General features: G+C 49.1%; 1 long non-coding RNA gene across 1 annotated transcript; it reads left to right on the forward strand.

Annotated features, from left to right (window-relative positions):
* Window positions 1-655: 655 nt before the first annotated feature.
* On the forward strand, window positions 656-12768 carry LOC142902410 (uncharacterized). Its single transcript, XR_012929082.1, has 3 exons — window positions 656-939; window positions 1781-1869; window positions 12601-12768. It is a non-coding gene; the product is annotated as an uncharacterized LOC142902410 (long non-coding RNA).
* The last annotated feature ends 357 nt before the right edge of the window (window positions 12769-13125 follow it).

Raw genomic sequence — 13125 nt, forward strand, 5'->3', positions numbered from 1 at the left:
TTTTTAAATGAGAATTTAGCGCCGAAGATCGCTGACGTCTGTCGCGGGTCTCCGGTGCAGATCTTCTCATTGACGGTGCTGCGGTACATGACCCAAGGCTGTTCAGGTCGCCACCCTGAACCACAGTTCTCACGAAAGAAGAAGTCACCCACGAGGAGCCCTGAGTCAGATTTAGGGTTGAGGAACTGCACCGCAACTCCCAAGAGTCTAAGCAAAATTAGATTTCAAAATAAAACCGAGCACAGAAGCGTTCTAATTTCTGTCTTTCTAAGCTTCTAAAAATGCCTGAGATGCTGAACTACGAACCAAAATGTAGAGTTTCTGTCTCGGCTGTTTTTGCGATCTTGATGAATCATTCATTGACGTCTGTTTTCCTAAGGCGGAGCGGGAGCGGCTTTGGTTCGGAGCCGCGGTTAAAAGCTGCCTAATTAAATGAGAGTGCGCTTTTTTTGCACAGCGAGCGCGACTTCACGGCGGGACGAGAGGCGTCATTATTTACCCGGGATCTGCATAAACTGAATTATTTTGCCCCTCCCCTGTTGAGCCGCAGCTGCGTGCATAAATCAAACGAATGAATGAATAAATAAAAGCGAAACTCAGGTAAGGGCACTCTGCCAAAGTGAACACGCTGCGTTCGCGCGAAACCGCTGCAGCCAATCCACTTTTTGCGGGGCGCAGGTTTAGAGCGTTCGCCGTGGCCTTTTAGGAGGCCGCGCCGTGACGAAACAGTTTGCTCCGCTGTGGCACTAATGATGAATAATAGATGCACGGACGAGCGCGTCGCCCTCCGCTATGATTCATTCCCATTCCGTCCGACGCAGCGCGACGGTCCGCGTTGGAGAAGCAGGAGCGTGGTGATCGACCGGCTCCCAGCGCAGACACTCGACGGGCAGCCAGAGCTCTGATGGCAATCAGCGAGTGCTCACAGAAGTGGGCTAAGTAAGTGGATTGAGGAAAAAAAAAAGTTTTTTTTTTTTTTCAAGGTCTGTCTATATTTATCAGTGGAGGCTCCAGAGGAGCATCCATCCATTCATTGTGCCTCTGTGCTGTCTTGGGGCGAAGGCGGGGCTTAGGCCCTGCACGTCACAACCTGTGGGTTGTTAACAATACTTCCAATCTCCATGCCCTCAGGGCTCTGCCCTTAGCCCTCTGTTTATTGCCCTCCCACAAAAATGCAGTTTGCAGCCCCCGCTGTGACGTCACAGAGGGGCTGAATTTCCTGTTTTTGGCGGCGCGCCTACCACAAGCTGGAACAAGCAGCAGCGGAGGCTCAATTACTTGCTGCAGCAATTACAGATACGCACATCTATTATGTAATCAGGCTGCAAGACGCTCTTGCGCGCTGATTAACATGCAGAGCTGTGGGCCTGCGAGGAGGTTTTCCTATTAGAGAAGAATTCAGTTCTTTATCTACTTCATCTGCCTTTTTCAAAACAAGAAAACGTGCTGTTTTACATGTCGGCGATAACCTGATTGTTTTGTTTTTATTTTTAAATCTATTATTGGAAACATGCCCTCAATATTAAACCAGTTAAACCAAACAATACTCAAACTGCCTTAAAATGAAGCCCTTTGTCTGTAGCAGCGGCTTGTATTGACTTTGTCGTGTGACGCACCAGCCCAGCGCCTGCATCGAATACACTTTCCTGGTTCCAATTCAAGCTGTGTAAACAATTGAATCCTGAAGTGCTCTATAATCCTTCTTCTCGTGCATCTTTTTGTCTCTGGCCAAAGACATTTCGATGTTTTTTTGTTGTTGTTGTTGTTGTTGCTGCTGCAGCTCCAGAGACCTGAGACCTCTGAGATGAATAAAAGGGAAGAAGAGGATGACATCACCGCTGCAGATGGTGCCAGATGTGGAGGAGGGAGGTAGGGAGGTAGGGAGAATGGGAGCAAGAAATTTGACAAAGAACGTAAGGGAAAAAGAAATGCGGACAAAAGGGAGACGCGGGGAGACAAAATAGGGTGGAGGGAGCGATTACCGGGCAAAAGGCCAAAGGAGCGTGAGATTGCAAATGCGTTACTTTCACGCAGGACTCGCAAAGCTTTGCCTGCAAAATTCAGTTCCTCATTCCCCCCCGCTCCTGCTCACTTTGAAGGGGGTGAGAATTACAGAGGATTGAAAGTGAAATTGCATGGCTGAGAGGTCGCCCTCTGTTCCTTCACACGCTTGACATCTGTGGCCGTTTCTCATATGAGGAGCAGCACCTGCAGCAGTGGCATTCCGCTGCTTTAGAATGAGGTGTGAAGATGGACTTGTTTTGCATGCTTGGCGTTCAGTTTAATCATCGAAATCTTTTTTACGCTCGCCGTGAAAAAAACGTGCTGCTTCACGCCGACGAGGAGGCATTAGCGTGAGTCCAGTGTGGTGGAGGACAGAGAGGGTGGTGATAAATACACTTCTGCTTCTGTCAGCTAAGTGAGGAGAGTCCATTACTCTCTCCTCCATCTGCCCACACTCACACAGTCACACAGTCACACACACACACACACACACACACACACACACACACACACACAGACATCCTGACCTGTACCTGCTAGCCCCGGCGCTCCCTGCTCACAGCGCTCTTCCAGTCACTGTTGAGTAAAGTCTAATGGAGCGTGCCGTGCAGTGGCAGCGCTCACCTCGCTCCCCGCTCGATCCCAGGGGGGCGGCCGCCAATCCTCCTCGGCAGGAGCGCGTCAACGTCGCCCGGGCCACGCACGCCCTACTTTAGCATTAGCCGTTTTTTGAGGGGCGCGAGATTTATGGTGGCGCTGCTTGCTGCTTGCTGTGGGTCATCAAGCGTCCCGCTCGCTAAACTCAGGCAATTAACAGCGGCAGAAAGAGGCTCCATTAGCAGAAGGACACCGGGGAGGACTCCCATCACTCACTGAATTGATGCTCCACCTGAGAGAACCCTCAGAGAGCTCCCATGTCCTACAAGTACACTAATAATTAGATTAGATTAGTTAGATAATATTCATTTCAGACCAAACAAAATTATATCTCATGGACAACATAACTACAAGAAAATCACAGGACACCATGTAACCATTACAATATATATTTCCAACCCCAGACAACATACATACAACAAAAAACACAATGCCACTCTCTCGCCCCGGTTATTTGCTGCACTCAGCCTCCCACACGGGCATCTTAAAAAAACAAGACAAACAACAAGGGGGCGTCAGAGGTCACGCCGTTTCATTAAGGCCGTCTTCTCCTCCTCCGCAGGCCAGAGCGGCGGCGCCGAGCGGGGAGTTCACTCTCAGCCATCAGGCTGAGCGAATGCACTCCCTTCCCGACACAATCGGGCCAGGGAGGACGGCCGCTTAATGCCCGCGTTGCGCACGCCCGCATTCATATTTCAGGGGCCGGCATTAGCCGAGATAAGTGACGGCTGCTTTAACCGAGCGGTCAAAGACTTAAAGCGTGCAAACTTAACCCCCCCGATTGCTCGGGCTCCGCCGCTGCAATCCAGCTCTACAGGCAAAATGTCACTGACGCTTTCCAGCTGCTGGGAGAGAGAGAAAAAAAAAACATACCCAGGAGGATACCAGGCGGAGGAAGCTACCTTGAACTGTGGTTGCTGCAAAAGCCTTTGGCAAAGCTACTGCTGCTGCTGCTGGATTAAGAGACTAGGAAATGTTGTGTGGCAGCTGGATTTTCACAATAACGGGAGAACAATAAGTGGCAGTGGATACATCCTCAGTGGAAAACGTGTTTTCGTTTTACTCCCAGCTAGCTTTAGCAGCACTATAGGCCGCCCAAGGGCACCAGTAACAAGCCTTCTGCTGGCTAAACGAACAGCAACAAATCTGGTTTGTCCACTCAGATGCAACAGATGCATCGTCCAGTTGCCCTTTTAAGAAGGCTTTTTCTCTGGGCCTTCGGCCAGAATGGAAACCTAACTATAAATCCACAGTGTTACAGAAACTTCCCGGACTCTCCTCTAGGACGCTGGATGGATGGGAAGAAAGATTACAGAGTCGCCTTTTGTTTGCACACAAAACATGACAAGGAGTCTTTGGCTTTTCTCGGGCATGGAGGTCAAATCTTCAGGTGATAGAAAGTGATGCACGTTGGTGTCAAACAGCAAGAAAAATAGAAAGGTCGCCGACGGGGCAGCAGCCTCACAAGGCGCAACGGTGAGCAGGTTGGTGCACGCCGTTGGGAAGATACGCCTGCAGGCGGCTATGGTGGGGGTGGGTTAAGACAGAGACTCACTGACAAGAGCCGCCCTGTGTCTGACCTCGGTGCCATCAAGTGCACGAAACACAACCACAAGTCACAGGATCCACAACTGAAAGTCCAGACGAACAGGCTGCAGGAAGCAGCACAGCCGCCCACTGTGGATGAGCGGTGAGATAATCACACCAGGCAAAATAACTGCATGTGCCACTTCAAGACCTGTGTTTTGTTTCTAAATGACCTGCATTTCAAGAGGAAAGCCACAATTCTGACCGCCAACAACTCCGACAGTGAGTGCAGCAGCAGACAAAAAAAAAAAAAAATTCACAGAGTAATTACCCCGGAGAAGCCGCACATCAGAGTGATGGTCTGTCACGCGGCCCTCCCAAGTGCCATTGGGCGGAATATGATCGACGATCACTTTGTGCCTCACTGGCGCCCGGAGATCAGCCCGGTATCATTTCGAGCCCAGTTGCGCCGCAAAAGGTGCCGCGCCGCGTTCCTCGTTTGTCATCTCGTCTTCGGGACGCATCGAAGAGAATGGCCGTGGCGGACGTTGCACGTCGGGTTCGACCAGGTCACGTTGCTGCTGCTGATGAAGGTGACACGGAGGAGGAGCAGGATGTAGAGGTGGGAGGGAGGGTGTTGTTAGAGCAAAATTTGAGAAGTGAGTGGATTCGCACTGCACCGGATGCCAAGGTGATAATTGAATTTTTCTTTTGTTGCTGTTGTTGCTGCTGAAGTAGATAAGAGGAAATGAGAGCTGCGAACCTGGGAGGGAGGGCTCAGGGTATGGCTCCAAAAATAAGAAAAAAAAAAATGAGGCAACCACGGATGAAGCCGCGCGCTCCATCCATCAGGCTGAGATTGTGAGAGAAGACACAATGGCACTGGATACATTAAGAAAAGGAAAAAAAAGGAATGAAAAGGCCTTCGCATGTAGGCAAAGCAACGTGGGTCACAGAGAGGCTGCTTCGACGGGAGATAAAAATAAACGGCAGAGACGCTGAAATATTAAAGCGACAACATGGTTGGTGGCTCCGAAAGTGAGTGCAGTTGCCAGAAGTGTCGCCCCGCCCCCAACACTACCACCACCACCACCACCACCAGCAGCAGCAGCAGCAGCAGCCCGCCGTCGGTGTAAAACAACTTGACGTGGCGAGCACAACTTCACACGCTCATTATACTCTGCCTCATGCGTAATTTAAAGCAGTCAAAAAGATAGATACACATACTGTATATAAAATAAACTCTTTAAAGAGAGAAAAGAGGAAAGGCCAGGCTCCCTAAGTCAGTCGCTGGTGGGGGACCGGTGGGAAAAGACAGCAGAATGTCATTTACGATGTTGTAAATATTTACCTTGTAAAGATTGGTGGGGGAGGGGAGGGAAGGGAGGGAGGGGCTTCCACATGTAAAGTCACCGAGTGCGTCTGAGGCCTAAAGCGAGGCAGCAGCAGGCTGAGCATCAAATCGCTCCAAAAAAACGAACTTACGCTGTACGTGACCTCGTTAATTTGCATCCAATCCCTTCACGGTAAAAATGTTTTTTTTATTTAATTTGCTTAGAATTTTGCTCGACCATTAACAGAGGCGAACTGTCAGGACTTTCTTTTCATTTTTTTCTTTGAAAAAAAAAAAAGAAAAAAAAAGAACCCACACTGACAAATGAAGCCGCCCGTCTGCACCTTTCATTCTGTCAGGTAATGATGAGCCATGGCCTCTCAATCCAGACAGCAAAAAGCAGAAAGAATCAATCACGCCGCTGCTAATGAACTCGGCGAGCTGAAAAAAAGGGCAAAATCTATTATCGGTCCTCCCGAGAATAAAAGACTCCACTTGTTCAAGTGCATTAGGGTCACAGAGCGAGCGAGGCGGGCCGGGGAGACATCTCCAGACGTTATCATTATGCATCCCCAGAGTTGAAAACAACAACAAAAAAAAAACAAAAAAAAAAAACAGGCACAAAACAAAGCGCCTCCCTAGCTGTCAACACGGGGCCATCTTGCACCCTGAAGCCTGCGTGAGGGCGAATCAGCGTAAGGTCGAGCTGCTTTCGACCGGCGCACTTGTTAAAATTCCAGCGCCGAGGACCCCGGTAATAAGGGCCGGCTTTGTGCGGCGGGGCCCGGGCCAAGGCGGCAGGCTGCGGGGGCCCAGTCAAGTGACAGGCGGTGGCGCGGAGGGGGCCGCTGCTCACGCCACTCGTGGGAACAAACGCGGCACTATGTGGATGCACAGAGGGCGGAGCGGCGGAACAATCTGCCGCACCCGGGGGCTCCTCTCCTCGCTCCGTCTGGGCGCGTTTGAGAGCCTGCGAGAGATGAAGCACACCTTCCTCCACGTTTTCTCTTTTGTGCTTTTATTAATGAATTAATAAAAGGGCATTGTTCTAAAAAAAAAAATACCTCCCATTCACCACTGGAACTTGACTTTTCTCAGGACCACAGGTAAAAGTTTGCTTTACAACCTCCTATGATGGTCTGATATGACTTACTTTAAAAGGATGAAAAACAAAATATGAAGATCACGTGCAAACATCCATACGCCTACAAAGAAAACCTAATTAATTCATCAATGAATAAAATCAGTTCATTTATTTTCCAAATCTGGAAGGGTCTTGGTCTCGGACTTGGAGGCATTTTTACTCGGTCTTGTCTCGGTCTTGGACTGGACGGACTCGGGAACAAAAATGTTCAAGGAAATTATTGAAAGACACCTTGCTGAAAGGAAATGTTGCTGTTCTATTGGTGTAGAAGCAGTCTTGAAATGAAAAAATAAAGATACTGGTCATTTGTTCTGTTTTGCTGTTATTTTCTTTGACATATACAGCCTTGGTCTTGTCTCGGTCTCGCCTCCATCTCGATACGCTATAGTCTCGAAGAAGGTCTTAGCCTCGGTTGGCGCGGTCTTGACTACAATGCGCCTGTGTTCAGCCGGCCACGAGCTTACAGAGCCGACCGTGAACGGGATGAGCCTCGAGCTGCTGTTATTGCACCTCGCGGGGACGTCGCGGCCAAACCAAGAGGGCTCAGGGGGAAACGTGTCTCTGCTCAGAGTCTCTCGGCTGAGCGCCTTGGCGACAGGGCCAGCAGGCAGCGCGTTGTTCTCTTAACGAAAAGAAGACGGCGTCGGCTCTGCTGTTCCAGGTGGAAACTTTGGTTTTCCAGCAGGAACCAAGCCGGGGTGTCGGCCTTTAAAACCCCAGCAGAATAAATTACAGGGTTTAGCTTCCTGCCTTGTTCCCTCTGCCGGGAAAGTCAGCAGATAGAGGACAAGACTAATGATGAACTCTTTAGCCCAGCACAGTTTAACAAGAATCATCGCCTGGCAGTTGTGTAAATCCGGTTCAGGACTGAGTCTGGCGATTGTGCACCCGTTGAAACATTTGAGAAATTCTGTGCAAAAAAGTCTCAAAATATGTTTTGTTTTTATTATTTTGCCCCATAAACCCGACTTCGATTGCAGTGAGTCAGCACACATTCTTGCAGGGAGGATAAGTTTCGCATCACTATCAATTATTAAACATCGTGAGCTGAATAAATGCCCGGCACTCTCGCTGTGCTTTTTTGAAGCCCTTAAGGAAATCAGACTCTGCATTAGCTCGCAGCCCGCGTCTTGCGCGCAGTTCATCAGCGCCTCTTTCCCCGCTGCTGGAAAACAAACAGGCAAACAAACTTACTTACTCGCTCGCTTGTGTACACAGCACGCGTCGCTGCTCCGCCGAGGGTGCGTTTGCTGAACGCACCGATGGTTGCTGAGCGCTGCTAGTGACGCCCCCCTCGTGATGATGATAGAGACGAGATAGCATCGCACTGAGCACAGATCAGATCCCTGGAATCGAGATTGGAGGCCATTAGGTCTTTCAATAATGGATGCGACAATTTCGTGTGACAGCAACCAGCAACCAGCACGCACGCACGCACGCACACTCAGCGGTCACTTTATCGGACAACACGCTCATTAGCCAATCACGTGGCAGCAACTCAATGTTCAAAATTCAAAGTTCAAAACGAGCATCAGAATGAAGAAGGAAGTGGATCTAATCAATGAGGTGAACGTGGTTCTTGGCACCAGACGGGCTGCTGGGAACTGCCTCGTCGAGGTCTGGGGTCAGAGGTCCGCCCGCTTTTGGAGGCCATAAAATGGCAACAGTTGCGCTAAGAACCACCATCCAATGAAACAGATAACGTTTGGAAGTAAATAAATCTCCACCACCTGCAGCAAACTTCAGGTCAGCGACTGTTTGGCGAGATCCTGCTGAGGGGCGGCGAATAGAGCGGCAGCCAGGGAAGTGAGTGCCTCAGGACTTGTTTTGACACGTCTGCCTTTTCAGCTCTTGACAAGTCCGAGGCTCCTTCTGGATGAGTTTGGAAAAAAAAGAAGAAGAAAAAGAAGAAGAAGAAAAACTCACTCTGAACCGACTGAGTGAGGCTCCATCACCACCGCTGCTTACCCATCATGCCCGGCTGATGACAGAGTGTCGTGCAGGTGTCAAAGCGCCAGAGCGGTTAAGAATGAGAAATGTAAAAAAAAATAATAATAATTTGTGCATCCGCCAGGCACACACACACACACACACAGAAGCACTCGCTCACACAAGTGCCGATCGGTCCTGTTGTCATGGCAACCCCGTCCCACAGCTGTCAAGTGCTCATCAGTTTCCACAGCAACACAAGAAGGTGGGGACAATTACTTCAGACATAATGCAGCTGAGAGGGCAGAACGGACGTCTGATGGGGTCAGACGACGGTGACGACGTGCCGCGGCGTCCGTGCTGGCGGAGCAGCAGCGAGGGCAGGCGGCGCCCGGGATTTAGCACGCTAAATTCCCCAAATTAGGCCGACATTCACGATGAAAGCGGCGAGCGCCGAGAGGGAAATTACTGCAATCTCCCCGGCCGCAAACAGAAAGTGACTTAATGCTTTTAGGCAGGGGTCAAGGCTGTGGCGGCAAAGTCCGAAAATAAGTTTTTCCTATTTTATTATTTTCGCCAACTTTGAACCTCTCGGGGTTTCGTGGTCACTTTAAAATGACAATTCTGAAAAACCAATAAAATCCGCCTAAAAAACATTTTACAGCCCTTTGAAAAAAAGTACAATTGCTGGCTGCGCATCATGATTTTAATTTTCTGATCGCTGGTGTTCGTTAATTAGTTCTTCCTTTTCCTGCTTTTTCCATTTCCGAACGCGCATCAGTCGAAAAGTCACGCCGGCCCGCTGTAAGTTTTTCATCGCGATTATCGTCATCAGACCCGAAAATAAATGAAGAACGAAATTTCAAACTGTGGCATCACTCCAGCTCCAACACACGGAGGGAAATGTGCGTGCAGGTTCAAGGAAACCTTGAAAAACTGAAAACTGAATTAATAACTACGAGCGAGGAGATGAAAGCGCTGCTGCCTCCCCTCCGCAACAACAACAAAATGTCTGTCTTTCCTCCTGAGGAAGTTGACTGCGGCTTTCACCGACCCGTCCCTGAGGCAGGTGGGATGTGGCCCAGCAGGGCTTCCCGTCTGTCGCCTGCTGAACCACGTATCAGATCCGGAGGCCGAGAGGAACCAGTACAATAGCCGCAGAGCCTCGGAGACCAACGACGCACTGTTACTTACCTATGTGTATTTCAGATGCAGAAAAAAAGAAAAGAATTTCAATGATAATGTTATTTAAAAATGATGATATCACAGTGATATAATTCATGAATTTGGGATTGGTGTGAATAAATATTGCATCATCCCGGATCATTTTTCACTTCAAGAGAGAAAAGCACCGCTAATATTTATGCCCATCTATTTTGCATCATGGATTAAAGCAACAAAACAAAACACTGCTTTGAGAAATAAGAAATAATTATTTTTTTAAAGAAAAAGAGGTGCGACTCAAAATCGGTTAAAAGAGGAAGAAGAATGCAAAAAAGGAAAAACAAACTGAAAATTGCTTGTCACAGGAAAATGACACTATTTGAAGTTAGCTGCAGAAAATCACAAGAATAAGCTTGAATAAATCTAATCTAACCAATCAATCAATCAAACTTTATTTATCCAGCACTTTTTACACAAAAGAAAATGCAACACTCAGTGCTGGGCAAAAATAAAATTAAATGCCGCAGATAATAAAAACCCACCCACTCCTCTGAAACTCTCCAACCCACACACCCGCGCACCCACCCATCCATCCACCCGCACACACACGCACGCACACACTGCAGATACAGTCGGTATAGAAAAAATGGCAGTGTACTGAGGAACCGTAATGGGAAACAATCACCTATGGGGGAATCATCCACACTGGGAGGGCTCTCCAAGTGGTAGACCAGGCACATCAACCAGTGTGGAGGCCCCTCACAACACTGGAGCTAAGAATAAAAAAAAAAAAAAAATCTAAATCTAAATGAGGAAAGCAAAACATGCAAAACTGAAACAGAACTGAACAGAAAATATCATCATCATCATCATCATCATCATCATGAGACTGACACCAGTGGTGATAGGGGACGGATGGATGGATGGATGGATGGATGGATGGATGGATGGGTGAAAACCAGACGAATTGAAGCGATCAAGTGTATATTTTTTCCTCCTACTGCAAGACAAGTGGAGAGGCAGTTCCACTCAGAATATGCGCACGCTGCCCTGCAGACAGAAGGAGCTGCGGGGATTCGACGCTTCCGGGCGCGTATAGGGGTCCGTCCGTGCGTGGCAGCCGGATTCTAATCAAAGTGATGAGGCCGCCAGGGGGATGGAGTCGTGGTGGTGGTGGAGGTGGAGGGGGATGGTGGGTGGAGGTGGAGGGGGATGGTGGTGGTGGAGGGGGATGGTGGCGGCGGCGACGAGCGAGGGGAAGTAAACGCTCGTCAGAGTGGCAGCTGCGCCGTGATTTACAGCGCCTCTTTGACACTCGCCGAGATCAACCACTTATTGGCATACATAATTCATAACCCAATGAAGACATTAACATAGCCGGCGCCGAAGAAAGGCCGCACGCCGCCGTCTACTTGACTGCTCTTGAGGAACACAGATTATATTGTGGCTCCACTCGGGGTAAAAAGTGCGCTGAATGCTGATCGGCCGCCGGGAGGACGCTGTGACTTTCTGAATGGAGACGCAGGTAGTGTGTCACGCACGCGTTCCTGGCCTTTTGTTGCCATTTCAAAGGAAACTGCCAAAGAGAAGTGGAACGAGCTTCTTTGGCTTCTGCCTTTCAAAAAAAGCCTGTGAAAGTGTTTTCTGTCATGTCACAAAGGGCACTGACGGAGGTGTTTCTGCCACCACCTCCTTGTCGCCGCCTTCCCAGCATGTGGAAGGAACGTCCAACCGTCAGTGTAAGCAGGAAGCGAAAACCTGCCATAAGCTATGTTTCCATTACAGTTTTTTGCAAAATAGAACGCAGCTACAGTTGCAGCTGAGGGCCTAAATGGGGAGTTTTTTTTATTATCCATTTTTGGTAATGATGTGGGGTTGCTACCTGGGTTAATAAATAAATATCTATGAATGCATGTGTGACGGAGCAGACAATGCAAGTGACCAAAAACGATGGAACTCGGTCAGCAGACACCGCGGATCAGTGAATGAGTCCTGTGCGGAGGAAATCTCCATCTGCTACCAGCACAACCATCCGTGTGTTCGAGCCAAGAGAGGAGGGCCTGGGGATTGAGGACGAGTAGGCCGTCTGCTGAGGTCATCAGGGGGCAGCGGGGGCCTTGTCACTCATCCCTCGAACCACAGCTGCTTAGCACAGGTGGACACACGACTGTGACCTCTGTCGCATTCGTCCACAAGGACAAGTCCCAGTGCTGCACACCGTCGCTCCTGATCAATACCCCTGCTAGCCCGCTCGGCTCGGCATCCGCTCGGCTTTGCGATCTCCAGCTGCCCCCAGAATGCACCGCTGCACGCTGGGCATTAAGAAAAATAAGGTGCACTCTGAGCTGCAACTTGATAAACGTCTCCCCGCGGTGCTAGAAAGCTGCAGTCCAGCGATACTAGGTGGAGAGTTGAGCTCTAATCCTTTTACTGTGAGGCATCCCATAACAATCTGTTTGCCAGCGCGTCCCCTGGGGAACTCCTCCTGTCCCCTTGACACAACTATGTCACCATGGTGATGACACACGCCCCGCGCCCAGAGCTCTGGGTTTGAGATACTTCCCCCTAGGTGGAGCAACTAAAGCCCTCTGATGCATGCATCCTCCAGGTGGACTTTTGGAGGTTATGGAAATGATTTGAAGTGTGTTTATCTATGTGTGTGTGTGTGTGTGTGTGTGCGTGAGTGAGAGAGAGAGTGATCGAGAGAGAGAGAGAGGGAGAGAGAGAGAGACACGGGGACAAACAGAGACGAGAGCCAACAACTGGATTTATTCTGTTGGTGAAGTCAGAGAGGTTCCTTCACACCCATCATATCTCCCTTCTCTCCTCTCCCCACCTGCAGGACACTGCAGACCCCCTTACCAGCAACAAGAAGACTGGTCCAGTCTGGTCCCTTCCCGTCAAAGAATGTGCACGTGACTCAACATGTCAGACCGCGCCTTGTTCCACAAGGCAATTGGGGAAGGGGAGGGGGAAAAAAAAATTGGAGTATTGAGAAGGAAGGTAAGGATAGAGGAGACGACGTGATTTAACGTATAGATATGCTGTATAATATAGATGCATACATAATAGAATATCAGGCATGCTGGCAAGTCAAAAAGAAAGTCTTTGCAAAGAATTTAGAAATATTTGACCTATAATAAATAGTTTCCAAAAACAAATGTAGTCACTTATCTAAAATCTAATCCAATTTCCCCCATGTTTCATCATCTTATATTCATCTAGTGTCCACTGAGCTTTACACTGTGTGACTGTGGCCAAGAGTGTATTTTCAATAATGCTAATAACATAAACAAGCAATATTTAGTTTTTGGCTGCAGTCATTGGCTCTGCATGAGTCGGCGTGCAGAGAGGGTTGAGTGTTGTT

This window comes from Nelusetta ayraudi, unplaced genomic scaffold (assembly GCF_046127955.1).
Source record: "Nelusetta ayraudi isolate G7.1 ecotype Tasmania unplaced genomic scaffold, CSIRO-AGI_Nayr_v1 ptg000094l, whole genome shotgun sequence".
Classification (NCBI taxonomy): Eukaryota; Metazoa; Chordata; class Actinopteri; order Tetraodontiformes; family Monacanthidae; genus Nelusetta; species Nelusetta ayraudi.